Here is a 27,952-nt window from a genome sequence, read left to right on the forward strand (position 1 = left end):
CATATCCATTAATTATTTGTATATGCAATAAAATGCTTTCCATTGAGCTAGTTTCCTAGTGGGTATATGTTATGGGTGTGTTTGGATATAAACAAATTAATTTCACAGTGTGTTTTGAATTAAATATTAAATTTCCTCTTTTCATTTTCATAAGTCATTAGTAAGTCAGTATACAAATGCTTAGAATAAAATGTTAGAAAATAATGTTAACAAATATAATACAAAAATATTGAAATTTCTTCTTCCTTTTACTTCTGTATCTTTCACATATAAAGTATGAATTGGCAGACTGTTTTGATGATCTGGAATTGTTTTCTTTCTCTGTGGTGACTATTTTACTCCTTTGAATCTGGGTACTTGACTATTGAAGGTGTTATCTATTAGAAAGAGAAATCGCCAGAAGCTTCGCTCTGTGAGTCAGATTTTCTGTAGTCTGGCAGAATGTAACTGTCTCTCAATCCAGGGCCTGCTTGCTGTGTTAGTGGCAGGGCACTCCAAGGAAAAGGTACAGTCTTTATCGCTAGCCCTCTGAGTTTCTGCATGATGACCTTGGAAACAATAGAAAGCCTTTCCCACAATCTTTGGTGTCGGGGTATGTGATGTGTTTCTTGTTCCTTTGACTAGGATTCAACCCTGTGCTTGGCCTTACAAAATTTTTTTCATTCAAGCTGGGAAGGAAAGAATTCCAGGAAGATGATGGGAAGTACCCTTCCCAAATTCATTGAGAAGACACAAGCCACCCTGGCAGTTTGTGATCTTCAGACTTCCCTCCAGATTTGGTTTAGCTTTTCTGTTTGGACACCGTCCATAGCAGAACATGAACTGAAACAAGTGAAGGGATCCTCAAAGCAATAGAACACTTGCCTTTAATTCTAATGCTGAAAATCAGAGTGAATTAATTCTAAATGGCCTATGGAAGTAGAAATGCCTAAGTTCATTCGCAAGATTGGTGGAACATTGTTTGCCAACAGAGACCCTTCTCTTGAGGGTGTGCATGGATTAAGGATGAATACTTTCAGCTAAAGTGAGAGCTGAAAAGGAACACAGCATCCCTGAAGGACCCCCTGCAGGTATGATGATGATGTTAATTAAATTTTTACTTAGTTGAAATAAAAGTTTGGAAAATAATGGTTTGGATAAACTCCACCCCCCTCTTCTTTTTAAACATTGAGAGAGAAAGAAAAACAATCCCAGATCATCACAATGTCTTTATCAAGAAAAAACTTTAAGGAAATAACATAAGATTGCTGTAATTCATTAATGTGTATTAGTGAATGGTCTCTGGCAGTATTTTAGTTAATTTGTTATTTTCTGCATGTTATAAATGGGAGCTGTAATCTGTTAAGGAATCCATAAGGGCTTACATGAGTTTAGGTCTTCCACAAAAAAAGAGTTAACAGAGCTCCTGCCTCAGGTTTATCCTTTATCATTTTGGGGATAGGCAGAAGTAATCATGAGAAATAGAAGGTCAGATAGCAAGCTGGAGTGAGATGTGGGAATATGACTCTCAAGGATCACTTGGGTGCATTTTCAGTTTCTGTACTCATAAAACTCTGATGACTTTGATCCAATATTTGCATTGATTGTAGTCAAGTATCATTTGTAAATTACCACAGTTGGATCTGATGATTTCTAAGGTCCTGTTCAACTAACTGTGCAATATTATGAAGTAATAAAACAACATAGCAATATAGAAAAGCATGCAGAAGAGATGGATCTAGACAAGGACATGTTCAGAAAAGTGCTCAGAAATGAATGATGAAGCTGGGCAAAGTGGTACATGCCTGTAATCCCAGCAGTTTCAGTGGCTGAGGCAGGAGGATCTCTAGTTCAAAGCCAGCCTCAGCAAAAGCAAGGCACTAAGCAATTCGGTGATACCCTGTTCCTAAATAAAATACAAAATGGGAGGGGAGATGTGGCTCAGTGTGCTAGTGCCCCTGAGTTCAATCCCCAGCCCCCACCCCAACATCACCACCACCAAAGGAAAAAAAAAAGAAATGAATGATGATTATGAGTGACTCAATGTAACTTCAGAGTTAATGAATGGCATTTTCTCAATTTTATTGTGGAACTTGACAGGTGAAGCAGCTAATAGGACAGTAGTAATTCATTTGACCATGTGCCTAAAATGGTTTTAGAAAAATCTGTTTCAAAATTTAATGTTGCTTATTTTTAGAGAAAAGGTTGACATTGAATAGAATAACCATTTATAAGAAGGGAGAGTAATTCTTATCAACATGCAGTTTTCTGTAATTGGTAATGTTAACACGTGGTGTGTATTAGCATTGTTCTCTGCTTATGTATTTCAGATAGTGATTTTAACTATTTCCCAATATACTTCTGAAATCTTTCTTAGGTTATCTTATAGTTAGGGCATTAAATACACACTTAAGGATAAGTGCCTCAATATCGTTCTACTTATTTGCATTAAATGGATTATGTGATCAATTATATTTTTGTATTATTTTGACTTCTTTGAGTTAGGGAGGAAATTATGCTAAGGTTTTTGGTCTTTATTTTCCTTAAAACATTTTGCTCAGAAGATTCTTTATTTAGAATTGTCTTCAAGGGCTTAAAAGGTAAATAATGAACTCCAAACTTAGAAGACTCAGCTTTCTAAGTTTAGAAAAATTAAAGTGCAGATTTCTTAACAATATCTTGTTTCAGTTTTGGAATAAGAAAACAGCAGGATACATAAGGTTTAGGAGATTTACCATCTTAGGTATAAAAATTCATCCTGGAATGTATGCCTGGAAATTCATGATCAAAAAGTAATTGATAATTTTACTTTGCAGATTAATAAAGACTTTGAAAGACTCAATGCATATTTCAGGAAAGAAAAAATAGTGTGTTGTTATTGAAAACCCAAAACAGTAGAATCTGAACATTCTTTCAGTAGCTAGGAAATGTCCATAAATCATGTTTTAGAATTCTGGAAGTTGAAGAAAATGCTCCATTGTTTGTATAAAGTTTTAAAAACTCCAATCAGGTCTTTTCATGATTGATATGTATGCTGGTGACATGCACTTGTCTGAGGGTTTTGGGGATTCTTGGAGAATTTATTTTTGTGTTGTTGTCACCGTTAGGCTTTTTACTAAAGGGAGTGGGAGAAATGCTTTTAAGTAAGCAACTTAGGAGAAACAACAAAGAACTGAAATATAAAATGCTTTGCTTTCTCAATTTGGCTTTGCTGCTTCTGCTTTTACTGTCTAGGATTGACTGACTGATTCCATTTCCTGGTAGCTCATTTTTGTTATCTGTAAACCTGGAGATCAGTCTTTCAGAATACCCCTCTTAGGATAACATAAATTAATTATTTACTCTTATCCATCAGCAGGAAGAAACCATTCCTTGATGTGATTTTCCAAGAGAGGTTGTTGATTTAAGGGTTAATTTTTTTCTTTTGTTTTATTCCTTTCTTTTTTTTTTAAAATTGGGGGTTGAACCCAGGGGTACTTTACTGCTGAGCCACATCCACAGCCCTTTTTATTTTTTCATAAAACGAAAAAAAGACAGGGTTTCACTAAGTGCTTAGGACCTCAAACTTGTGATCCCTTTTCCTTAGCCTCCAGAGTCACTGGGATTTGGGGCATGCACCACTATGCTGACCCATTGAGTTTTTCCAAAGCAGTGAAGAAACTTCCAAAAGGAAGGAGGATGGAGACAGTGGGAACTCATTTTCTTAGCATATTCAGTGCATCAGTTATCCTATGAAGCGACTGATATTATCCACATTGATAGAGTAGATAATTGAGTCTCAGGGATCTTAACTAAAATAGTCATGATGTATTCAGCAAATAGTTTGGAATATTTATAATCATGCATATTTCAGACCATAAGATGCCAAGAAACATGTAAGTCCTTTGGAAGAACAATGCAAACTAGACACAGACCTTCTAGTAGAAGACGTTGGTCCCTAATTCCAAAGCCCTTATTCTGTAAGTATATTATTGATTGGACTTGGAGATGGAACTTATAGACTGGTGAAAAAAATCTGTAAATAGAAGAAGGAAAATTTTTGAATACTTCATTTTGCAATGTCGAGGCATTCCTGTTTGTGAGCAAAGGAATAACACTTGAACTACTTGTGATAATTTTTAATCATTTCCAGGTGAATGTTATCTCTCATAAGATTTTTGTTTTAAAGAGAGAGAGAGAGAGAGAGAGAGAGAGAGAGAGAAAGAGAGAATTTTATTTTATTTTATTTTTTTAGTTTTCGGACACAACATCTTTGTTTGTATGTGGTGCTGAGGATCGAACCCAGGCCACATGCATGCCAGGCGAGTGCACTACCACTTGAGCCACATCCCCAGCCCTCTCATAAGATTTTGTCTGTCATATTTTGGTTATTTGCATTTTTGGTTATAAGCACAAAATTATTGGAAACAGGACTTCTCTGATTCTTGCTCATGCCTTCTGGGACGCATCTCTTTTATCTTTTCTTTTTTCAAGTTCTGAATCCTACATCTCAGTACCAGATAGCCATCTGTCTATAGGACATCCTTGCTTCCATTGACTAAATTCAACAATGCTTGTTAAATGTGCTACATGTACAAAGCCCTGAGAAAACCCTGGAATATGGAATTTAGGCATTTAAGTAGACAAACAACAAATGACTGCTTAGTTGAATTTATTAATTAAATGTGCTTTGGAAGACAAAGACAGCATGTGAGAGGAGCAGGTTGCGGGGGCCTATCCTAACATGGTAAATGAGGGAAATGATATTTGTGTTGTGATTTAAAGGATGAATGGAGTTAATTGAGGGAAAAAAATGGGACGTAGTCAACAGGAGGGTTGGAAATTGGCTAGGAATTCCCAAAAGCATAATTTGAGAAGAGGATGCATATTCCATTTAATTTCCCTTTTGTCTCTTCCAAATTCCCTGATCCTTTAATGTCTGTATAAGTCATTTAGATGTTATTAAATAAAAATATAAGGTAGTATATTATGCCTCACCTCACTTCCTGATTGTACATTCCTAGGAAATGGCAATTCATATTTTAACTACCGTAGTCTCCCAAACAATGCTTTGCATATTTATTTGCTCAGCTGATACTTGATTTAATGTACTAATAGCTTTTGCAAGATTTGGAATGGAGTCAAGAAGGAAGAAATAATTATCCTATTATAGGCCTTACTTATCCTATTATAAATTCATAATTGACTTTGAATTATTTAGTTATGGTCATTTGAATGTGCCACTTAAAATTTGTCATGAGTAAATTTGGATTTAAGAAAAGCAGTGATTTACTCTACTCTGTACAGTACTTAGATATGTAGAAACAATATAGTTAAGTGATGTTGAAATTATTAATTTGAAAGGTTTAGACACATGGATTGCTCCTTTTTGGATTATGTATTTTTCTGACTATTGAAAAGCTGAGTACACATAGATTTGGTTTGTTCATTGAAGATACATATTGCTGTTTTTTTCTTTGATGGCATTGCAATAAATAAAATAAGCTAATAACAAGAGGCAAATATCTGATATTAAGTAACTTTAGTAAAGCTACTTTTTTCACACAAGGTAAAATGAAGAAAAGTAACATAAAGTTGTAGATTCAAACACTTACTATTCCAAAATTCTCACCAGAATTCTGAAAAAGGAACTGATGTTATAATCTACTTAAAGAACTCGACAGGGAAGTAAAGGAGAAATAAGCAGAAACACTGGTGACAAAGACTTTAGCAATTACCAAAGCTTTAATTGGGTTTCTCAGTATTATTTTGCAGCACATTAACCCTATCCACATAGTCCTTTGTAATTCTCCATGGTTCAGTTTTCGTATCCGTAAAATGGGTGATTAAATAGCACCTGTTACAAGGTGTGTTGGGAAGATTTGACAGAGTAAGTAACCTGAAGTTTTGAACTCATCTAATGCCCAATGAGTGCTTGGTACAGATTAGCTAGTATTGCTAGTGGTAGTATTTCTTCTCATTCATTAGAATGAATAGTCAGGCAATTTTTTCTAAGAAGGAAACACCCTTAGTTTCTTCTTCTTCTTTTTTTTTTTTTTGGTATCAGAGATTGAAGTCAGGAGCGCTTGAACACTAAGCTACAGCCTCAGCCTTCTTAAATTTTTTTATTCAGAGACAGGTTCTTGCTAAGTTGCTGAGGCTGACTTTGAACTAGCAATCCTCCTGCTTTAGCCCCCCCAAGCCACTGGGAATAGAGGCATGCACCACATCTGGCTTGGAATATTCATGAGTTGTCTTTAATGACAACAATAACAGCCTCTTATTTGGGTTAGTTTTGTTTCTTAAAGGAGAATCTTGCCTCCTCCCATTTTTTCTAATTTAAAGCATTGCAAAGAAGTAAGTAGGAGTAGATCTTCTTTTAGTAAGTTCCTGAGGGCCCAGGGACCCATTTTGCCTGTATTCTCAGGTCAGTATTTTGTATTGTGTGTGGCTTTTGCCTTTGATTCTGTTTGTTTGAACTCATGTTTTCTTCCTCAGCAGCACCAATCATTCTTGGTTTGAATCATGTTTCTGTGTATTCTCTTTCTATTAACTTCTCTCCATCTCAAGATAATTGGTTCCTCTGTATTTTTTTTGATAATATAAAACAGTCTTAAAATTGTTTTTTCCACTCTCTGTGCTAAATCTCTTTTAAGATAGATATTTTTTCCTCTGATTTGTCAGGATCCAATTGCCTTTTGCTTGTGTGGTGGTTTTTCTTTCATAGTCTCCGTATTTACTATTTACCTTGTTTGAATGAAGAGACATCTGGTGCCACCTGGTTTGTACTGGCAAATAGCAGGAATTTCTTTGAATGGCTCAACATCTACCTTAATGAGTGTCACATTCTCTTCTCAATGTTGTGTTTAGAGTGAAGGTTGATAAGCATAGACTCAGCCAGATTCCCAATGTCTCCCATCATGTGAAATGATGTTGGGATATTATTAGTTTCTTTTGTCTCTGATTCTGGTTACTCCTACTCTGAGGGCATTGGAGACATCTGCAAGTCCTGCCCTGTGCGGTTATCTGGGGGTTTCCCAATGTACCCCATGCACTATGGTCAACTTGTAGGTATACCTTCTGCACTGCAGTTTCTCCATTATCTTCCCTTTCTTCTTCTTCTTCTTCTTCTTTTTTTCCCTTCTTATTTTCTGGTAACTGCAATGTTAGAATTGTGATACACATGAGAGGCTGGAAAATAGTTCTCTGACCATTTAAAAATAATTTACAAAATAGAGAGAAACATTCATTTCATCTGGTGTAAACCCGGTGTCTGGCCTAAGCGGCAGTTGAGGCAAAGATGTTAGTATCTTCCTGGACTTTTCCAGATGCACTGGATTTCTTGTTTCTTGAGCTGAATCATAGATAGGCTGCTGGTGGATTTTTTTTTTTTTTTTTAATTTTAGCAGCATTGACTTTGCCATCTGTAGAAATTTTGTCCAGAATGTAAGAAGTGTCTTGCTAATAATGGGTTTCAATTAAATTATGGTTTTCATCATTTCCCAGGGTTTATCTTAGAAACCACTAAGGACTCTTAAACTAAGCCTCTTTTGTGCTTGAGTCCTCAAAGTTAGCTATTTAATAAATGATGAAAGCATTCAAATAAATGTTGATACAGAACTTATGATCTATAGTATTTTAACTTATTCTTTGAGAACATTTTATGGTATATATTGCTTTTGTTTCCTTAGTTGTAGTTGTCAATTTATTAACTATAAAATTCACAGCTGGGGCTGGGGATGTGGCTCAAGCAGTAGCGCACTTGCCTGGCATGCGGGGCACTGGGTTCTATCCTCAGCACCACATTGAATAAAGATATTGTGTCTACCGAAAACTAAAGTATAAATATAAAACAAAACAAAAAAATCACAGCTGTATTTTGCTATGATCCATCCCATTTTGTGACCGTCTCACAATTTGATGTCATGAGTAAAAGTTCAAAGAGCTCTGTCTTAGTTAACCTTTTTGCTGCTGTGACTAAAAGACCCAACAAGAAACAACTTTAGAGGAGGAAAAGTTTATTTTGGTACTCATGGTTTCAGAGGTCTCAATCCAGAGACAGCAGGCTTCATTCCTGGGGGCTCGAAGTGAGGCAGAACATCATGGCAGAAGAGTGTGGCAGAGCGAAACAGCTAGTGTGATGATCAGCAAGCAGAGCAAGACTCCACTCACCAGATACAAAATATATATACCAAAGGCCCACCTCCTCCAGCCATATCCTACCACTTCAATTACTACTCAGGTAATCCCTAACAGGGGATTATCAGACCCTTATACCTAATCATTTCTCCTCTGAACTTTCTTGTGTTATCTCACACATGAGCTTTTGGGGGACACCTCACATCCAAATAGGCTGTTAGCTTGCCCATTTTCCTTTTAGCATGGAAGGTTTAGTCTAGTGTTTGGCCACATAACACCTCCAATGTCATATTAATGTCCTGAGAAGAACTGCTATAAAGGATGATAAAGGCATATATTGCAATAAACACCAAATTTGTTTCATAGCTATGATTCTTGGATGAAGCTGACTTATGATAGTAGCAGACCCTTTAGTGAGTAAGGAGATCTTTAGTGCACTTAGACATTAATAGTCTTTTAATAGCTTTGCATAGAGGATTTCTTTGTTGTTGAAAGCTATTGTTTTTCATTTTTTTTTGTTGTGTATCAGTTACATTTTTTTCATCAAAAAATTACTGAAAGCATAAATTGAGACTGTGCTGAGGATTAACACAGTGAATAAATCAGCCTTGCTTCCATCCTCATGGATCTTTGAGCCTGTATCCTAAACTCATAACTTTGCATTGTACACTTTCACCAAAGTTGTATACATTTGTAGTATTTTTCTCAAAATATGTTTCCTTACATTGAGAGCCTTTTTTCTTAAATAAATGGATTTTAAAAGAAAGACGTGGAGAATGTACATGGAAACAAAATATGACATATATATGTACATATATATATATATATATATACACACACACATATATATATATATATTTAATATCCATAAAGTGAATGATCAACTGTTAAAAAACATATTTTTTATTATTACCTATAGTCACACTAAGAACAAAAATGTTATAATTATTCACTGTTAGAGACAGAGCTCCAGAACCAGGATTCTGAACCCAGTAGCCTAGAAGGAACTTGGCTTTCATAATCATTTGGAAGTTGGCGATAAGCCTATTGCTAATGAGCTCCTAATATTGAGAGTAAAAAATAGGTGAAAACACTAGTCTTGGAAGTAGGGATATATAAAAAACAGAGAAATGTTTTATGTATTTTGTAATCTTGTTATGCATTTAGCAGTATATATGTATGCATTCTTTTTAAATGCAAGAATTTTTAACAAAAATTCTATAAGTACAGATGAATTTTTAAATTCAGAACAGTTCTAAAATGTCTACATACTCAAATGCTTATTTTTTGTGAAAGCACTATTTTTTAAAGATCAAGTCCTTTGAGATTCTGTATTCAGTTGCATTAACATGGAATGATATTTTAATAAAAATTATTTAAATAAAAAGACATACTTTGTAGCCTTAAGTAATTTACAAGCTAGTTAGGGAGATGAAACATAAACATATCTTTCAATTAAAAAAAGGAAACACCTATAAACTTTAGTTGAGAAAAATGTCTTAGGCATTTAAAGGAGATGTATTTAAATGAGCATTATGGTCCATGGGAGCAGTACTCTGTGCCGAAGACTCTGGGTGGCCCTTTGAAATCTTGAATCAACAATGTATTCTAATCAGAGTGCATCAGTAATGTTTGCTAATGGTTGTGTTGTTGACAACATGTCCTTAATCCATTATTTATTTATTTATTTATTTTTTGATCAGAAGATCTAGTCTTGTTTTTTTTTTTCATGCCATAGACTCATTGTTTGGTTCCACAGAAATTATTACCTATGCCATATTGTTTGGAATTTGGGTTTATTGATATGTGTGCATTTGCATGTATATGTGTGTACATATGTAAATTTCAATAGGTTATCCTACTATCATATATAAAGTGGCAAGTGCAGCAAATGGGAGCAATTCTGACTGTTGTGGTTTAATCAGAGTGAGCAAAACTATTATTTTTAACACATATTGGGGGCTGGGGTTGTAGCTCAGTGGTAGAGTGCTTGTCTAGCATGGGTGAGTCACTGGGTTCAATCCTGAGCATCACATAAAAATAAATGAAAGTATTTAACTCATATGGTAAATTAGAATTTTAATAATCTTATATTGCATCTGGTCATTTATAAAAAGTTTCACTTTTTTCTTTTAGATTTCTTTTTTCTTTTTTTTTTTGTTAACTTATTTGTGCTAATTTGTTAACATTGTTTATTTAAAATTGGCCACTGAATTTTTAGGAACTTTAAAAGTATACATTTATTAGAAAAACCTTTTTGAGGGCTGGAGTTGTGGCTCAGCAGTGGAGTGCTCGCCAAGCACATGTGAGGCACTGAGTTCGATCCTCAGCACCACATACAAATAAATAAATAAATTAAAGGTATTGTGTCCATCTACAATGAAAACAAAATAATAATAATAAAAAAGACAAACCATTCCAGAAGTAGCCTTCAGAGTTCTATAATAGGCAGTAGTGCAGAATTATTAGCATTACATCAATAAAGCCAATACACTTTTACCTTTCCATCATAAAACATGGCTGGTATTCTAATGCATGTTTACAAGAATGTTTAAATATAACACTCTGCCCCATAACTTATAAATCATTTACAGACTCTAATCTGGAATATTATTTTAAACATAGTTTTATATAAGCTCAGCCCTGAAGTATTTAAACAGTATATTTTAAACTATATTCTCCTTAAAAATTTGTTTTCATAAGTGTATCTTAACTAATTTGAGTTAGATGTATTTTAAGCACATTTTATATTTAGTTCATACATAAACACATAAACACGTACATATTTAGCAAAAATGATGGAAGGCCTTTAAATACCTGAGAGTGGTAATGGATGGATGGAGTCTTTTACACATGACCCATTCACCCATGGAGAATTTCTACATTTATTACAGCTTTTTGATTAGAACTGCATCATTGCTTATCTTCAATCAAATTTGTGAATCAAAACTCAAAATAATATACTGTTTGGTTAGACTTACTAGGTCCTTGTGATTGCTTGTTTGTTTTCTTGGTCAGAGTCTTTCCCAGGAAAATATTTTAATGCTAATGTTTTCAGGGAGCTTCTTAATGCACTTTCCATCATAAGCCGATTAAAAGCCTTCTGTTGGCATCTACTTAAGAGAAGTTGCAGCTGCTGCTACAAACTGAGCAGTTAATAGGAAGGAATACCGGGCTTATGGCCTTTCCCACTTGGTTTTTGCACCAGACTCTGCACTCACAAAAGGTTCCTGCATGTGAATATCCTCTTTGCCCATAGGATTTACCCTCTACATGGAGTATTTCAGACCACTCAGCATTTAATGTTCTCCATTATTTTTTTTGACTTTAACTTTTTTCTTTGTAGAGTTTCTTTAATGAAACTTAAACACTTTTACAAAGCGTGGGTTTTTTTGGTTGTATAAATATAGTAAGAACTGATAGACAAATTGTATTAAAATTGGGATAAACTTTGTAAAACTGCATAGACATGTACTGGTGAGAGTCACTTAGTCGCCCTTAGGAAATGGCTTTGTATTAAAAGGATTCTTAATCTTTGTGGTGTTTAGGTATCAACTGTTTAGGATTGAGTATTCTTTTGAAGCATTCATCCCATATTTCATTAAAAATATTTGGATTAATAAGCCTTGTGGAAGCAACTTTATAATATCAATTTTATTCATAGGTGAAAAAGATAAAAGCACGGATAATACATTGTTCAAGCCGATTATAGGGAGGAGCTAGTTTCACAGAAACGGTAGACCTGAAAGGAAAGCTTCTTAGAAGTGGAAGATAATATAATGTCATGTGCTCATCTTTTCATTCAAGACTTAAGACAAAAATATTTCCTTAAGCTCACCTCAGCCTTGTAGTTTTATAACACCAGGAAATATTGTCTGTGCCAAAACACTTTAAGCTTTATTTCTAATGAAATTCCTTTGGTAATACATTTTACTAAAGTAAAATAAGAATTAAAAAAGACATTAAAGGGTAATAAACACATAGAAGTAAAGAAGAAATGGATAGAAGAGACATGCATAGGGAAGCAAGTCAATCATTTCTGTGAGCAGAGTCTTCTATTTTATTAATGACTCCTGGCTACAATCTCACTTCTCTTTGGTATCCTCTTATTGGATAAGAGGATTACAAAGTCATAAAGCTGTTAAGACAAACTCTATTTATGTAGTTATATTTAAGCCATATCATTAGATAAATAGAAATGTATTAATTCAACAGGTATATGTTCTGTACCCCCTATGGGCAATGTACTCTAGTTGCTGGTAATATAGTAATAAACAAGACAGACGGGATCTGAGTTCAAGGAATTTACTTTCTGGAAAGAAGAATAAATCCTCCCTGTGTTCTACAAGGTAATTTCAGAGTTCTGAGTACTAAGGAAATGCTAAATTTAATGGGCAGACTCCCATACTAAATATAATGATAAGAAGATCTTATTAATAACCACTGAAAAATTTATACCCTTTCAAAGAAGAGATGTAAGATTTTTGTGAAAACAATTAAAATTTAAGAAAATAGTAGCTAGAGAATTCTTAAAGGCTGTAAATGTGAATTAAACTAGGGTAATAGCTTTTAAATTCAGGGTGAGGCAACCAATATTTAGAAAAGTTTAACGTTTGAGAGTTTCAAAGTATATAGCAGTAGTTACTTTTTTCCACTATCCATCTGTTTTATTCATACCCTTGGAACTGAGGTTGGAATATTGTCCCAAATCTGGCATTAGTGTTTCCCAGTTGGCAGGGCCCAATGGATTGCCATTGCTCATCGATTGTTATACATAGTTTTATGCTAAGCCCCTTTATTTTCAGTAACTGCATTTGGAGTTACTCAAGTAGTAATAGAAGGAAAAAGATTACATAAAATGTAAACAAAGGGACAAAGTGATGTCATGTTTACTGGTGAGAGAATTTAATACTATAGTTATGTAAAATCTTTCTAAGTGATTTTATAAAGTATAACTACAATGAAATCCTTGCAGAATTCATGGAACTTGATCAGAAACTCTGTTCAATGATATAGAAAACTCAAGGGCCAGGCAGCTGTAGTATTTAGTATTTTAGTATTCAGAAGTCTCTGGGTTCAATCCCCAGCACTGCCAGAAAGAAAGAGGGACATTAGTAGCCAATGTATTGAGTCTGATTATAATTAAGCAGTGTATTTTTGTGCAAGAAAAAGTTACAGAGAGGCTAAAAATTTATTCACATGTTTGATGCATTCAGATATGAGACAGAATGAGGAAAATCTGAATGTATAATAAATGATAGAATATTGGCTATTCATATAGGAAAATAAGTCAAATAAATCATAATTCATAACATAATCAGAAATTTTTTAAAACATTAAGAGTTCAAATGTTAAAGAATGCCTTTTTGCATCATGCAAGGTCTATATTTTTTTTTCACAATACCTTTATTTTATTTATTTATTTTTATGTGGTACTGAGGATCAAACTCATCACCTTGCACATCCCAGGCCAGTGCTCTACTGCTGAGTCACAACTCCAGCCCCAAGGTCTATATTTTTTAATTAGAAAAGACTCACAATCAGAATGTGTTAATTTTAACCCTTAGTGTATGCATGGCAAAATTTCACCCAGTTTAAAGAATAAAAGACAAAGCAGAACCAGCCTTTCTGTAAATTTTTTCCACTCACAAATTTAGTAAGAACAGACATGAACAAGTTCATTTGATGAAATATTTTTTTACTTCCTAAATTGATTCTTTAAAAAGTATGAGATTATCTGTTCATTTTAACATAGTTTTGTTTAGCTCATAGATATGTCCAAATAGTATGCAAATATGGTGTTGCAATTTTTAAATGACAAAACTACTGGGTTAAAGGACTGGAAAACTGAAGATTTATTAGAAAAAAATTACAATATGAGCAAGTTGAATAATTTTACAATGAAGACAATTGCAACAACAATAAATATGTATTGCGTATTAACCATGTGTTTGTTTATGTTTAACTTAAAAATTTTCTCAATCATGTTACAATGGCAACACTGTCGTAAAGGATAGTGAAATGGATCAGATTTTTGAGGCTAACTGGCTTGTGAAATGGTGAATCCACATGTGGAAATTAAAAAATAAAGCAGAGGAGGAGGTAGAGCTCATAAAGGTCATGAGTTTGAAATAGCATGTACTGAATTTTAGTGAGACACCTGGGAATGCAACTGTGACTTGGAAGAAAGTTCTGAGCTACTGCTGTAGATTTAAAAGAGCATATGCTTGTGAAAGATATGAATTTGAATCCAGGAAGTACTTTGAGATGATAAAAAGAGGACAGAATTTTGGAGAAAAACCAACTCCAGGCATTAAGAGGGTGCAGTTCTGTTGAGTATCTTAAATAGGAATGATTTCCCAAGTGGTGCCATATGACCCAGTCAAATAAAACCATTAAGAGAATCTGTAACTCTTATTTCCCAATTGCTTGCTGGTGGTTGGTTCATTAATAGAAACCAATTATGAAATCAGTCCCTGAAAATTTGTGTATTGCTTACCTTTTCTGTTGTACTCAAACAGATAGCATGCTGTGAAATTCAGGGAAGTTAGTAAATGAATCATTATTGAAATATAAGGGTACATTTGAATGATCTACTATATGCTTTTATGTAAACATTTCTTGATAACAAATCTTTAACATTTCTCTTCAAAAGTTAACTTTTTAGTGGGGATCTGGGTTTTAGTTCTTAGATTTAAACTGGGTTCTTGTGCATAAATACATGCTCTAGAACTGAGGTAAACCCTCAACCGGATTTTTTTTTTTTTAAGAGAGAGAGAGAGAATTTATTTTTATTTATTATTTTTCAGTTTTCGGTGGACACAACATTTTTGTTTTATTTTATTTGGTGCTGAGTATCGAACCCAGAGCCCTGCGCATGCCAGGTGAGCGCGTTACTGCTTGAGCCACATCCCCAGCCCTGGATTTTTTTTTTAATTAATGACTGCAGAGAATTATTAGATTGTTACATATTACACATTGGAGATACAGTTTTCCTGACAGTATATTAAATATTTTTAAACAGTTGCATTGGAAGTGTGTGCATGGTCATTGTTTTGTATAAAAATTGTATGAGGGGTTTGGGATGTGGCTTAGTGGCAGAGCACTTGCCTAGTATGTGTGAGGTACTGGGTTTGATCCTTAGCACTGCATACAAAAATGAATAAAATAAAGGCATGCTGTCTATCTACAATTATAAAAAAATAAAAAAAATTGTGTGTGTGTGTGTGTGTGTGTTGTGTGTATTTTCAAATATCAATTAGGGCCGGGCATGTGGCTCAGTAGTAGAGCATTTATTTGCCTAGCATACCTGAGGCCCTTGGATCAATTCTCAGAATTGAACAACAACAACAAAAAATCAAAATCAAAAAACAAAATCCCTCAAATGCCACATAGCTCTTCTTTCCTGGAGCAGAAAACTCATTGTTTGTTTTGCTTTATAATTGCCATGTTATTTTTGAAGAAAGCATTTTCACTGTAATTTCATAGATAAAAGGGTTAATAGATGGCTTCCGGGGGTTGGGTGAATAGTCTGAAATTGTATGCTACTGTGTGAAAACTATGAGAGTATATATTTAGGTATATAATTTTCTGGTTTGAGCATCCATACCTTTCATCAGATTCTCAAGGGTTTGTCAAGCCATTCCTTTAAAAGGATCAGAAAATGGCTTTTGTTTTTAAATAGTTGGTTCAGAAGTTTAGCATACTTGAGGAGTTTTGAAGGTTAGTTTTATAATTGGAGCAATTATAAAGGAACAGAGGATTACAGACATTATTTAGCAAATCACGTTAAGGTTTGTTTTTGTCTCAAAAGCTTCCTACATTATTATGTTCCTCTGTCTAGGTCATCCTGCTGGCATGCTCTTTACCATAATGGTGCTACTGTATTATCCAACCATACCACAGCACTTAAAACCAGTTCTAAACATTACCTTTTATAACTCACATCTGGCATAGAAAAATAAAAGCATCAGGCTATCTCCTCCAAGTTTTGATCTTGGAAATGTGGAAGGAAGACAATCACGAAGAGAAAATCCCAGGCTTATCATTTATTAGTAGTATATATATGTGGTTCCTGAGTCTGGTTAAGACAGTGGAGATTTTATTTTTAAAACAAACACTTGATTTCTGATTTCAGAAATGAAAGAAAAATTTCTTTTCTGAATATGATTTTTATTAGATGGAATATCGCAGTTGTTGGAAGTCGTATTTTGGAGATTTTGTAAATCATGTTGAAGTATTCCAGACAAGAATTTCACATAACTCTGTTTCATTTGGACAGATTTTATGTCATCAAAATAGGTTGCTGGTGTCTTTTTAAATGCAATGTGGAGGATCTTTATTTGTTCTTTTTAAGGCAGAAAAACAAAAATGATTACAACAACAACAATAAAAATAACTCTCATAAGGCAACAATACTCCAAGAATAAACCCATATAATATCTATCAAAATTTTTTTATGTCAGTGGGTGAAATTTTTAGTTAAGCCAATCAAGAAATATTTAGCAAGTGTACAGGTTGCAGAATCATATTGGTCATTTAGTATAGTTCATTTCTCCATATTATTACACATTTTAAATATTTTTAAGTGATTACTTGCCTTCTCTAAATTAACCTCTTTTTAGAGAGTATTAAATTCTGGAACAACGTGAACCTTGTAAGTAGAGTTAACTCTTGATCCAGCCATGAGAAGAAAATCAGAATCCAGTAAATTGATAATAATTGGGGAAAATGTCTCCTCTTGATTGGTAATATTGGACAGATCTCACAAACAACAAAATGAAAAACAATTAAAGAGAAAGAGTTGTTAGGGTCCTTGTTGTTTTAAACTATTTTGAAAAAGTACTGTAAATATAATGGATATTACCATGTTTCTGAAAACAAGGAAAATGCATTTCCCAGTGGTAAGTTGATCAGGATGCAAACAGGAAAACATGCTTGTGAATCAATCTAGTAGATTTCTAAGTTGAACGATGTCCTAAGTAGTGTGATGAAGTACAAAGAGAACAGATAGCAATGAGACCCACGAGCTTTGGATTGGAGGTTAATGCTATCTTTTGTCATTAGGATAATCATGTGTTACAGATTCTGGGAATTGAAGTTGATCATCTCTCTTGCTCTGACACAATTAGTAATATTCTCTTTCATTGTTAAAAATGTTTTGATTTGGATAAGAAATTGTATGGATACCCTACTTATTGTGATGCCTCGCTCTATTTTCATAGGGAAAAAAGTATATGTGCTACTTTTAGTTTTTTAAATGATATGTATTTTTAAAATTTTAAAATTTTATTCATTCTTTTTTGTTATACATGGCAGCAGAATTCATTTTGATATTCAAATATAGAATATATCTTATTCTAATTAGTATTCCATTCTTAAGGATATTCACAATGGTGGGATTCACAATGGTGTATTTATGTATGTACACAGGAATATTATGTCAGATTCATTCCACTGTCTTTTCTTTTCCCATTCCCCTTCCCTTTCTTTCATTCTCCTTTGTCTAATCTACTGCATATCTGTTCTTCCCCTCTTCCTCTATATTGTGATGGATTAGGTTCCATATATTTCTGAAAATATTTGACCTTTGGCTTTTGGGACTGGCTTATTTCACTTAGCATGATAGTCTCCATATCCATCCATTTACAGGCAAGTGTCATGAAGTCATTTTTCTTTATGTGAGTAATACTCCATTGTATTACTATATATACCATATTTTCTTTATTCATTCATCTATTGAAGGGTATCTAGGTTGGTTCCACAGCTTAGCTATTGTAAATTGTGCTGCAATAAAATTGATGTGGTTGTGTTACTTGTAGTGTGCGGATCTTAAATCCTTTGGGTATAAGCTGAGAAGTAGGGTAACAATCAAATGTGGTTCTATTCCTAGTTTTTTTGGGGAATCTTCATACTGTTTTCCAGAGTAGTTACACCAATTTGCGTTCCCACCAGCAATGTATGAGTGTAGCTTTCTCTTCACATCCTCACCAACATTTATTGTTATTTGTATTCTTGATAATTGTCATTCTGATTGGGGTGAGATGAAATCTCAGTATAGTTTTAATTTGCATATTTGTTGAAAATTCATGTATCTTCTTCTGAGAAGTATCTGCTCAGTACTTTTAGTTTTTAAAGTTGTAATAGTTGAAATGAAATCTTTTCTATAATCAAGAGTTTTACAATCAAAAATTCATTATAAGAATAACTGGGATAATTAAATATTAGTATATGCATCTGGGCAGAATGATTTGGGTACTGTTATAAGAGTACTTTTACATGAATAATGTAATTCTTGAACAAATTAGTATTATTCTCAGTTAGTTCTGTAATGCCTATATTTTCCAAAAACATGTTGTGTTGAAACCAAGTCACAGACCATGACTACAAGCAATGTTGAGATTTAAACTAAGTTTTGGAATAAAGAAGAAGCACAAATTATGTTTTTATGAAAATTCAATGGCTTTACTGAACTGAATGAGAAAAATGGAAGCAATTATTTCTTAATTTCTTCAGTTTTCAATTCAGTGTGGAATGTTTTTCGTTTGCTTCTTATCATCTTCAAGAGGTATTTAGGTGTACTTCCATTAGCTTTTGAAAATGATAATAATTTTATTCTTTTATTGAGTCATTATCAGCAATCATGCATTTTAATGTATGCAGTGTGCAGTCCTTAAACAACAAAACATTTTTTTTTCATACAGCTCTATTCCTGAATCCAGTTGTATTTCTGGAAATCCATTTAATCTCTTCAAAATGACTGCACTTTAACTTTTTAAATTTCTTCCTGCAAAGCTGTTGGAGGACTTGTATTAATTTGAAACAAAATAAAACAAAACCACTTTTTATCACTAGCAAATGAGTTTCCAACTTGAAGGTCCCTTTAGCAATAAAAAGAGGAAGCTGTTTTTGCCTAAATCTGAGAATCTTGACCATCAGGAGGACTTCAGAAAGTTGGCACACAGGAGCCAGCTCACCATATGGAACTTTAAAATACACAGTTTCGGGGGAAAAAAATAAAGGATATCAAATGCTACACAGTCTTATTAAAAACATGAATTAGATAATGTACATGAAAGTATCTGGTCACTACTTGTAGTTTTGATTTGATACTCAATGGATGTTACTTGAGTGAATGAGCAAGATCTAGGAAGAGTAGGAAGATCTAGGAAGAGTCAAGGGATTGTATACCAAATAATGCTCTTTCTTTTATTTTTTTCTATGCCAGCCAAGAACCTCTCCTGTAAAGAATAGTACAAATGACCAATAATATAGGTTCATTTCACAGACTCAGCTATTTTTACGAGCTTTATGTGTCTTTTTCCATCATTCCAATTATTTTTTTTTACCACCCAAATCTGACATTGAAGATTCTGAACCACCTAGATTAGGATCTAAGGTCACCAAAAGACTCAATTTTACTATCTCCATCTACTGGCAGGGAGGAACTATACCCAAGCATCTGGACTGGCATAGAAAAGAGGAGAAAGAACATTTAAAAGGTAAGCAAAACATATGTTCTTTTAAATTTTTTTTAAAAAACGTGTCTCATTACACTCTACTATAACTAAGATTGATACAAGCCATCTTAAAGCAAGCAAGAGAATCTCTTTAGGTGGAATAATGTTCTTACCTGTAGCTCTAATACAAACAAGTGGAGACCTGAACACCTTCTTTGATGTTGGCTGTTAGTCTTTGCTCTTCCCAACTTCTGTCTAGTCATTCCAAGGCTCAAGTGCTACTCTCACAATATCCCTGATAGTCTTCAGACTGCAGTATGCTTGCTGGAATGCCTATACATATGTTCTCATTTCCTGAAATTCTCTGACATGTTAAATATGACTTTACCTAACAAATTATTTTGACTGTTGAGAGAGTAAAGATACATTTCTTTATTGAGCTGTAATTTATTATTCTGGTGTTTCTCTGGTACTTTTCCATTGTTAATTCATTAGTATTTTTGTTTGGCTGAAAGTGCCAAATAATGGGCTGGGGTTGTGGCTCAGTGGTAGAGTGCTTGCCAAGTATGTGTGAAGCACTGGGTTTGATCCTCAGCCCTGCCTAAAAATAAATAAATAAATAAAATAAAGGTATTCTGTCCATCTACAAGTTAAAAAATATTTTCAAAAATAAGTGACAAATAAAACTTTCTTGTTAATTGATGAGTAAGCCTTAGTACGTATTTATATCAGTATTTTTTTTTTTGAATTTGGTATTTTGCTTGCTCATTAGAAATCTTCTGAAATTGCACTGGTTCACTTTTAACAAGATTATTACGTTGTGACCAAACTTTGCAGTATGATAACTGGTATAAAATACTTCTGTGGTTTGTGTGGTTGTACAGTATTAGATCTCTGTAATTCATGTTTTAGATGATGAGTACGGTTGTCTCCAAGGCTTATGTTATGCATATCTTTCTTTAAAAAACCCTCAACCTGAGAATAGGGATATCAGCCCCATGTCAAGATAATTAATAACATTAAAATTGCTGCAATTACATTAATTATAACTTGTACATTTTTCCTAATAGTTTTCTCCTTTCTTCTTTCCCCTAACCCACATTGGCTTATATTTTTTGTACTTTTTTTTTCATGGAAAATATTACGTTTCTTTCAGAAGAGGAATGGGTGGATTCATAGGGAAACATGGGTGGAGAGTTTTCAACTTCAAAATTAGCTTTCAGAGGCAAGAATTTTCAAGGCAATGCTGTGCTCAGACAGGTCTGTTCACTTCTGGGAGGTCATGAATGCAGCTGTTCCATTTGCTCAGACAGGGATTAGACTCATATAAACAGTGCAGATGTCATAAAGAGGGATTCTCAAATCTTGTGGTGTCTGATGATGTCCAATCTGACAGACATATCCTCAAAGTCTCCCCTGAGATCAGAAGACAAGGAAGTAGATATTTTTGAACAATGTTGAAAGGACTAGTGATAATGGAGTGTTGGAGAAAAATCTCGTCTCACAAATGGAACTTCTGGTGGACTTGGTTAAGTCAAATTCAATCTTTACATTGAGTAAAACCATGTATCTCCTGCAATCTGTTCCTTCCTCCATTTTACCTCCTCTTTTCAGCTCTCTTTTTCCTTTATGTTTGGCTCAATTTAAAATTATTGTGATAAAACTTGTTGCTGAAGAATCCAGCTAATGGATATATTCAAGGCCATTCTAGAATTAAGGATACTGAAAATCTTCTTTATGTTTATTCACTCTTTAACCCCAACCCTTCTAGTTGATAAAATAGGGTAAGCTGGAATGGAATAGGTTGGCACAGAGTATCCTCATCATTATTTAAATGTGTGTTTTGAGAGGGACCCTATTTTCTCACCAAAATATATGTTTTATTATTAATTTTCAGTCATTGTTTCTTTTAAATACATCACATTTACATTTTTCATATTTTTACATCACTGAAATGAATAAAAATTGTTTACGGGTAGTGCATGGGTTGGGGAGGCAGTCGTTTATACCAGAGCAGAATGGGTAGAACATTCATAAGCATATTTTGTTTATACTTTGTCTAATGATGGGTGGACTTGTCCCAGTGTATTTATTCCAGATTTCATTATGTGGAATTCCTGAAAAAAAAAAAAACAAAACAATGTAGTAATCTCTTATCTTGCTACAAACATAAGTTGTAAATTGTAAATATTTCTTATGGAAATGTAAACACTTTATCACTAATTGACAACACTTAGTAACTCTGAAATATAAGATATGAGGATATGTTTTGTATATAAATGACTGAATTTTTTTTAATCTTAGGTTAGAATTCATGAGTCATAGACTAATTACAGATACATTATATGCATACACTTTTGAAGGTGAAATGCTAAATACAAACAAGAAACAGTAGTCTCATTTTCAGCAATAACATATATGGCTGAATATATTAACATTGTAATAAATATATTCCTACCTGTTTTCCTTAGGATTCATTCATTTGCCTAATGCACAGCTTAGCCTAATGCACAACTTAGTCTAAACAATTTTAAACATTTTAAATTCCCATTAAAAACAGACAATAATGGACTTACAAATCTGTGAAAGACTTAAGTTTGTAGTGACTGTCATTTTCTTGTAATTTTCATTGGTAAATTCTAAAAATTATCCCATCAGAATGTCAATACTTTACCTAGTCATGTGAACTCACAAAGAAATAGGAGGTAACATCAGGCCATTTTGGAGATTGCTGGTAAATTCCAGTCTGAATGTTGTAAATTATATGACCCATGCAGATAGAAAGTTGGTAGATCCTGAGACTCAAGAACAGATGTTCTTTATTGAAAATATTTTCTCTTAAATTTGTTTCTTAAAAGGTATATATAATAGGAATTTGTGCTTAATCACGTTAGCCATTTTTTGCTATAATAATATTACTTGGTATTTGTTGCTTAAAACATTTCAGAACTCCTAATAGTGATACTCTCTACATTGAATAATAATATAATTCAATAGGAGAGTTGATTCACTAATCTTTAAGGTGAATGTTTCTTATGTAATTGAACTACTCCTAATTTATCTCTCTTCTACATTCTGGTTTGGCCTCTTCATGGTGTCTAAAGTAATGTACAACTTAACAAAGAAAGAAAACAGCATTGCCTAAACATGTTTCACAATATTAGGGTGTGTGATTATATGTGTATGCAATTATATTCATTACTAATTGGTGTGTGTAAAGGCCTTAAAGAGATTCTGTGTTTATGCACTTGACTATTTATCCTGTGCCATATAGGTTTGGTATAAAGATTATTGTCAGTTTTTCTTCCATATTTGAGCATTCATGTTAGAGTCACTCCATTGTACAAAACCAAAATGGGTTATTTTTATGATTACTCAGAAGCTTAAAATACCAGGCTGTCAAATCCTGACCAAATGTGAAAGTGGATACTAACAATAATCACACCAGGGAAACAGATTTAAACCAATGTTATCCCAGGCAAACTCAAACACTTCTACTACAGAATGATTTTGATTGCAGTTTTAACAAATTGTAACTGTAACTGGCTTAAATAGTAAAAGTGATTTATTTATTAAAGTAACTGAGAAGCCCAGAGAGGAGGCGAGTTTATTGTATGATTTAGCTCAACTTTTCTGTACAGTGATATATCTGCTCGTTTTTGTGCATTGACCTTTTTATCAGACTTTTATCAGCCTAAATGACTACCATAGTTCTGAATCTCACTTTTATACCCAAAATTGTCTAGTCTCCCAGTGTTGAAAATGGCCTGTGAGTTCACTCTGATCTGTGCATTAGAGTGATCCATGCAACAAAGGAAATGGGCTTGTATTGATTTCCCAGAATGCTTCTGGGTAGGATCAGTCTCACCTTTATCCAGGTTTGTCATAATATTGATGGGGGACCCTGGGAAAATTCTCATTATTTTAACTTTTCCTCGTGTACTTCTCAACACAGGCCTTCAATTACAACTATTTCCATGGACTAAGAGGCTAATTGTTTAGTTCTTGTACTTCTCATTATATTCAAAAGAATGACACATCTTTTTTTTTTTTTTTAACGTTAGCATCCTGAAACAGTAAAACTTCTGCAAATTGTTTCTTTTCCTCCTTCTATAGTCAGCCTATAGAAAGAAATTTTAAATCATTGCCTAAAAGTCAGTGCTATTTGCATAATCACTTTGATCTTTTTGAGACTAGAACCTTTATACATATGTCCAGTTTTGCATTATGTCTTACATTCTCCTGTTCTCTAGCATCAGGAAAGTGGATATCTGTAGTAAATTTTTATTCCCATTGTATTAAACAGAATTTGATAGTCAATGTTTCTCCTTTATTTATATACTGCTTTGTAATTATTTTGTATAATTATCATATCCTTTGAATTTCTAGACAAATCATTGATTAATTCCAGTTAATACAAAATAAATCAGTGATTTGCTTAAAATAACAGATTTTGTCATTCATCAATTTATATTTCAGAGTTTTGGTAAAATAATTACTGCAATTATAGTATTCTCAGAGTGTGGCAAATTATGGAGCATGTTCTAATTTTACAAATAAGTGGGCTTAATAAGAAAATGGAAAGTCTCAATAATGAGTTCTCTGACTTGTCACCTTCAGCTGTGATATATGTGTAGATTAAAACAAATGAACCTGGAGTAGGATATAAAATGTTAATTAAAGGACTTTAGTTAGGGGGTATTCATTGTTAAATCTTCTTATTTTTATTCTGTACAGTCTCTGGAAACTTAGGAGTAGAGGTTGAAATGTTAATATAAATCTAAAATTGTTTTCTGCCTTGTCCCAGGGTATCAAGTTTTCTTACACTATCAAAGTGTGTTAGATAGTGCTGGGTGCCAGGCTCAGAATTGGAAACTAGATATGGATGTCAACAAAAATAATTTGCCACCTTGAAATCATAGTGTAGTGGAAAATAATACAGTCAGCATATACATTATAATTAAAATATGCATTACATTAAAGGAATGTAAATTGAAATCAGTGATTGTATTTTTAAGAAGCTTACATCTGAACTGGGTTTTGTTTATGAATATTAAATCACTGGTATACATGGTCTAGGAATGGTACTATATTGAAGGCTTAAAAGTGACCATATTAGGGCTGGGGATATAGTTCAGTTGGTAGGGTGCTTGCCTTCATGCACAAGGCCCTGGGTTCAATCCCCAGCACCACACACACACACACACACACACACACACACACACACACAAAAGTGATCAGATTAAAAGGACAGGGCTTTGTTTATTTTCTGATGTCCTAAGCTCCTGGGGAGGTGCTGACATCCAGTAGGTTCTCAGTATGTAGTGTTAGGTTTTTCATTTCCTTGAGGAGCAGAAATGACTATTATTTAAAATAAGTTCAAGAACTTCAATTGGACATATCCCAAATGATTGTTAGTTTTTGTGGTTTACTTAATATGGGAATCCCTTCTTTCATTTTCTTTTAGTGGACATTTTGTTCTTGGAATTTGTAAATAGTTTGAGGTGAACAAAACTAGATTTGTTGATTGTTTTTGTTTTATTTGTGTTAAAGATATGGGAAATGATAGATCGAACCCATGATAAAAAAACAACAAAACAAAACAAACAAAAAACTAGAGTCTGGGTTTTCTGTCCATTATATTATAATACTTTTGTATTAATGATTGGAATTAAAAGCATTAAGCATGCCAATAGGTTACTTCAATAGAGATTGAATTGATGTGGGAGATATTTGCCAGTGTTTAAAGTTCAATTATATCTTGTATCTATAGAAAATACAGTTAGAATGAAATTCCTCTGGATTTTCTGGACAAAAAGGAACTAGCTTTGTGTGTGTGTGTGTGTGTGTGTGTGTGTGTGTATAGAGAGAGAACCTTAGGATTTTAACCAATTTGTAAAATGAAAAATAAGATACAATGACTATTAATGAAATGCTTTTTACATAATAGGAAAACAGTGGCCTGGTAGAGAGGTCCTTCGGTTAAATTCCTAGCACAGTCAAAAAAAAAAAAAAAAAAAAAAAAAGGAGGAGAAGAAGAAGAACATGTCAGAAACCTTGGCTTTGTTGGGGAAAGTGTTTCCCAGAGACATAAGTTTCCAAGGACACATTTTCCTCACTGACTCTCAGGAAGCTGAGGCAGGAGGATCAAAAGTTCAAGGCCAACCTCAGCAGCTTAGTGAGACCCTAGCAACTAAGCAAGGACCCACCTCAAAAATAAAAATTAAAAAGGGGATGTAGCTCAGTGGTAAAGAAACCCTGGGTTCAATCACTAGCACAAGAAAAAGAAAGAGGTGGGAAAGGGGGAAAAAAGAAAACAGTGTATATCTGGAAATGAAAACATCTAAACCCACAGAACATCTGTGAAGTCTGCTAGTTTATGGGTGACAGGTTGTTACAGTCTTGATCTTGTGAAACAGAAGCAGAATTCTTAAAGTTGGTAAAACCTAACCAAGACTGGGGACTTGTTTTGTTTTTCCCCCAGATTCTCATTTCTGAACTTGCTAAAATCAAATTAAAATATTAGAATACAGAAAGACATGTATCGTTTATCTTTATGAGTTATATGTTATCCTTAAACTTCTTTTTTAGTGCTATCTTTTCTAATAGTATATCATTTTGAAATATTACAACTTTTATTTATTTTTATAATTCTCTTACTATCACTCTCTTTCATCCTTAATAAATAAATTTTTAAATGTGTAAACCATGTGTCATGCAAGGCAAACATTTTGGAGTTGCTGTGATTTTAATTGCTGTGATTTAATACATATAGAGTATAATATATCTATATAATTAAATTGGATATGTATGTATATATATACATACATATAGTCAACTATTTTACATTGTTTACATTATTAATCACTTTTGTTTTCCTTTTTAATATATTTTTCTTCATTTTAATTTTCAGTACTCCTACCTTAAGAAGAGTTGAACCACATAAAATGACTTTGTGCATAATTACAATTTTCAAAATTTAATGTTTACATATATTTTTCTTTTTAAATCTAAGCTATACAAGATTTATTCTTGTTTCAGTATACATTGCAAGGATCACATTGTCAATATTTTAGTCATTTGACTATAAATGTGTTTTATTTAATTGGTACCTTGAGTAGTCACAAAAATACTGCATACTTGTCTCATCCCTAAAATATAATAAACTTATGTTTGAAAAGATGATGTTTAAAACAACAGAACTGTTAAGTTTAGAGTTCTTATTTCGTAGAACTTAATGTTTGTTGTTTTTCTTTCTTTTTTTTCATCTTGATTACAAGCCCTTGTTGCTTGAGATTCACATAAAACTTTGATAGTCATGTGCAGATCACATGTTGGGTAGCAAACCCGACGGCATGTTTAGGTGAATATTTTGGGTGCGGCAATTTAATTTAAAAAGAAATTACAATTTTTTTAACCACAGATACAGGCTAGATTGTCAAGTCTTTAAATGATGTTTAATTATACTGTAACACAGTTATTAATTATAAGGAAAAATATGTTAACCTAAGTTTAAGTATATGCATGTTAGCCATGAGCTTTTTTGATTGAAGATATAAAAATAGAATTCAGATCTTTTAATAGCCAGGTAGTTTTCTAGAATTTAAATGAAAGAGTAAACACAGTTGTTTGTGAAGCAGAGTCATTTGTTTAGAGACTTAGCAGATACTCAATTTTAATAAATCTGCCCTGAAAAACTAATTCATTAAAAAATTAGTCACCTAAATATAAGCTATTACTGTAAATACTTCTGAAATATGTAATTATTGGAAGAAATTTTAGAGAATGATAGTTTTTGCTTCTTTTTTTTTTTTTTCTTATAACCAGAGATTGAACCCAGGGGTGTTTTACCACTGAGCACATCCCCAGCCCTTTTTTTTTTTTTTTGAGAGAGAGAGAGAGAATTTTTTAATATTTATTTTTTAGTTTTCAGTGGACACAACATCTTTATTTTATTTTTATGTAGTGCTGAGGATCGAACCCAGCGCCCTGCACTTGCCAGGCGAGCACGCTACCCCTTGAACCACATCCCCAGCCCCCAAGCCCTTTTTATTTTTTATTTTGAGGTAGGGTCTCACTAAGTTGCTGAGGGCCTCATGAGATTGCTGAGGCTTGCTTTGAATTAGTAATCATCCTGCCTCAGCCTCCTGAGACCCTAAAATTACAGGTGTATGACACCACAACAGCTTGTTTTTAAAGGAAATATTTGTAACCAAAGTTCAAGAATTTAATTTGAATAGTAATTTAATTTGAATAGTTAACAGTCACCATTTCCTTAATAATGTTGTAGTTTGTCAGTATGTGGAGAATCCATCCCACTTGATAGTGCCATCTGTGTTAGGAGATATATCGGTGCTAAATTATGGGCACAAAAGAAATAATAATTTCATATAAAT

General features: G+C 33.4%; 1 protein-coding gene across 3 annotated transcripts in view; it reads left to right on the forward strand.

The window, feature by feature from the left end:
- Pdgfc (platelet derived growth factor C) overlaps nt 1–27,952 on the forward strand; it is a 203,503-nt gene that overhangs the window by 85,231 nt on the left and 90,320 nt on the right. Inside the window, exon 2 of one of the 3 annotated variants that reach the window (XM_076864464.2) lies at nt 19,538–19,598. The exons of the other annotated variants lie outside the window; for them this stretch is intronic. The gene's annotated coding sequence lies outside the window, so the exon portion shown is untranslated. The remainder of the gene's footprint in view (nt 1–19,537; nt 19,599–27,952) is intronic. 3 annotated transcript variants of the gene reach the window in all.

The sequence above is a fragment of the Callospermophilus lateralis genome, chromosome 8 (genome assembly GCF_048772815.1).
Source record: "Callospermophilus lateralis isolate mCalLat2 chromosome 8, mCalLat2.hap1, whole genome shotgun sequence".
Lineage (NCBI taxonomy): Eukaryota > Metazoa > Chordata > Mammalia > Rodentia > Sciuridae > Callospermophilus > Callospermophilus lateralis.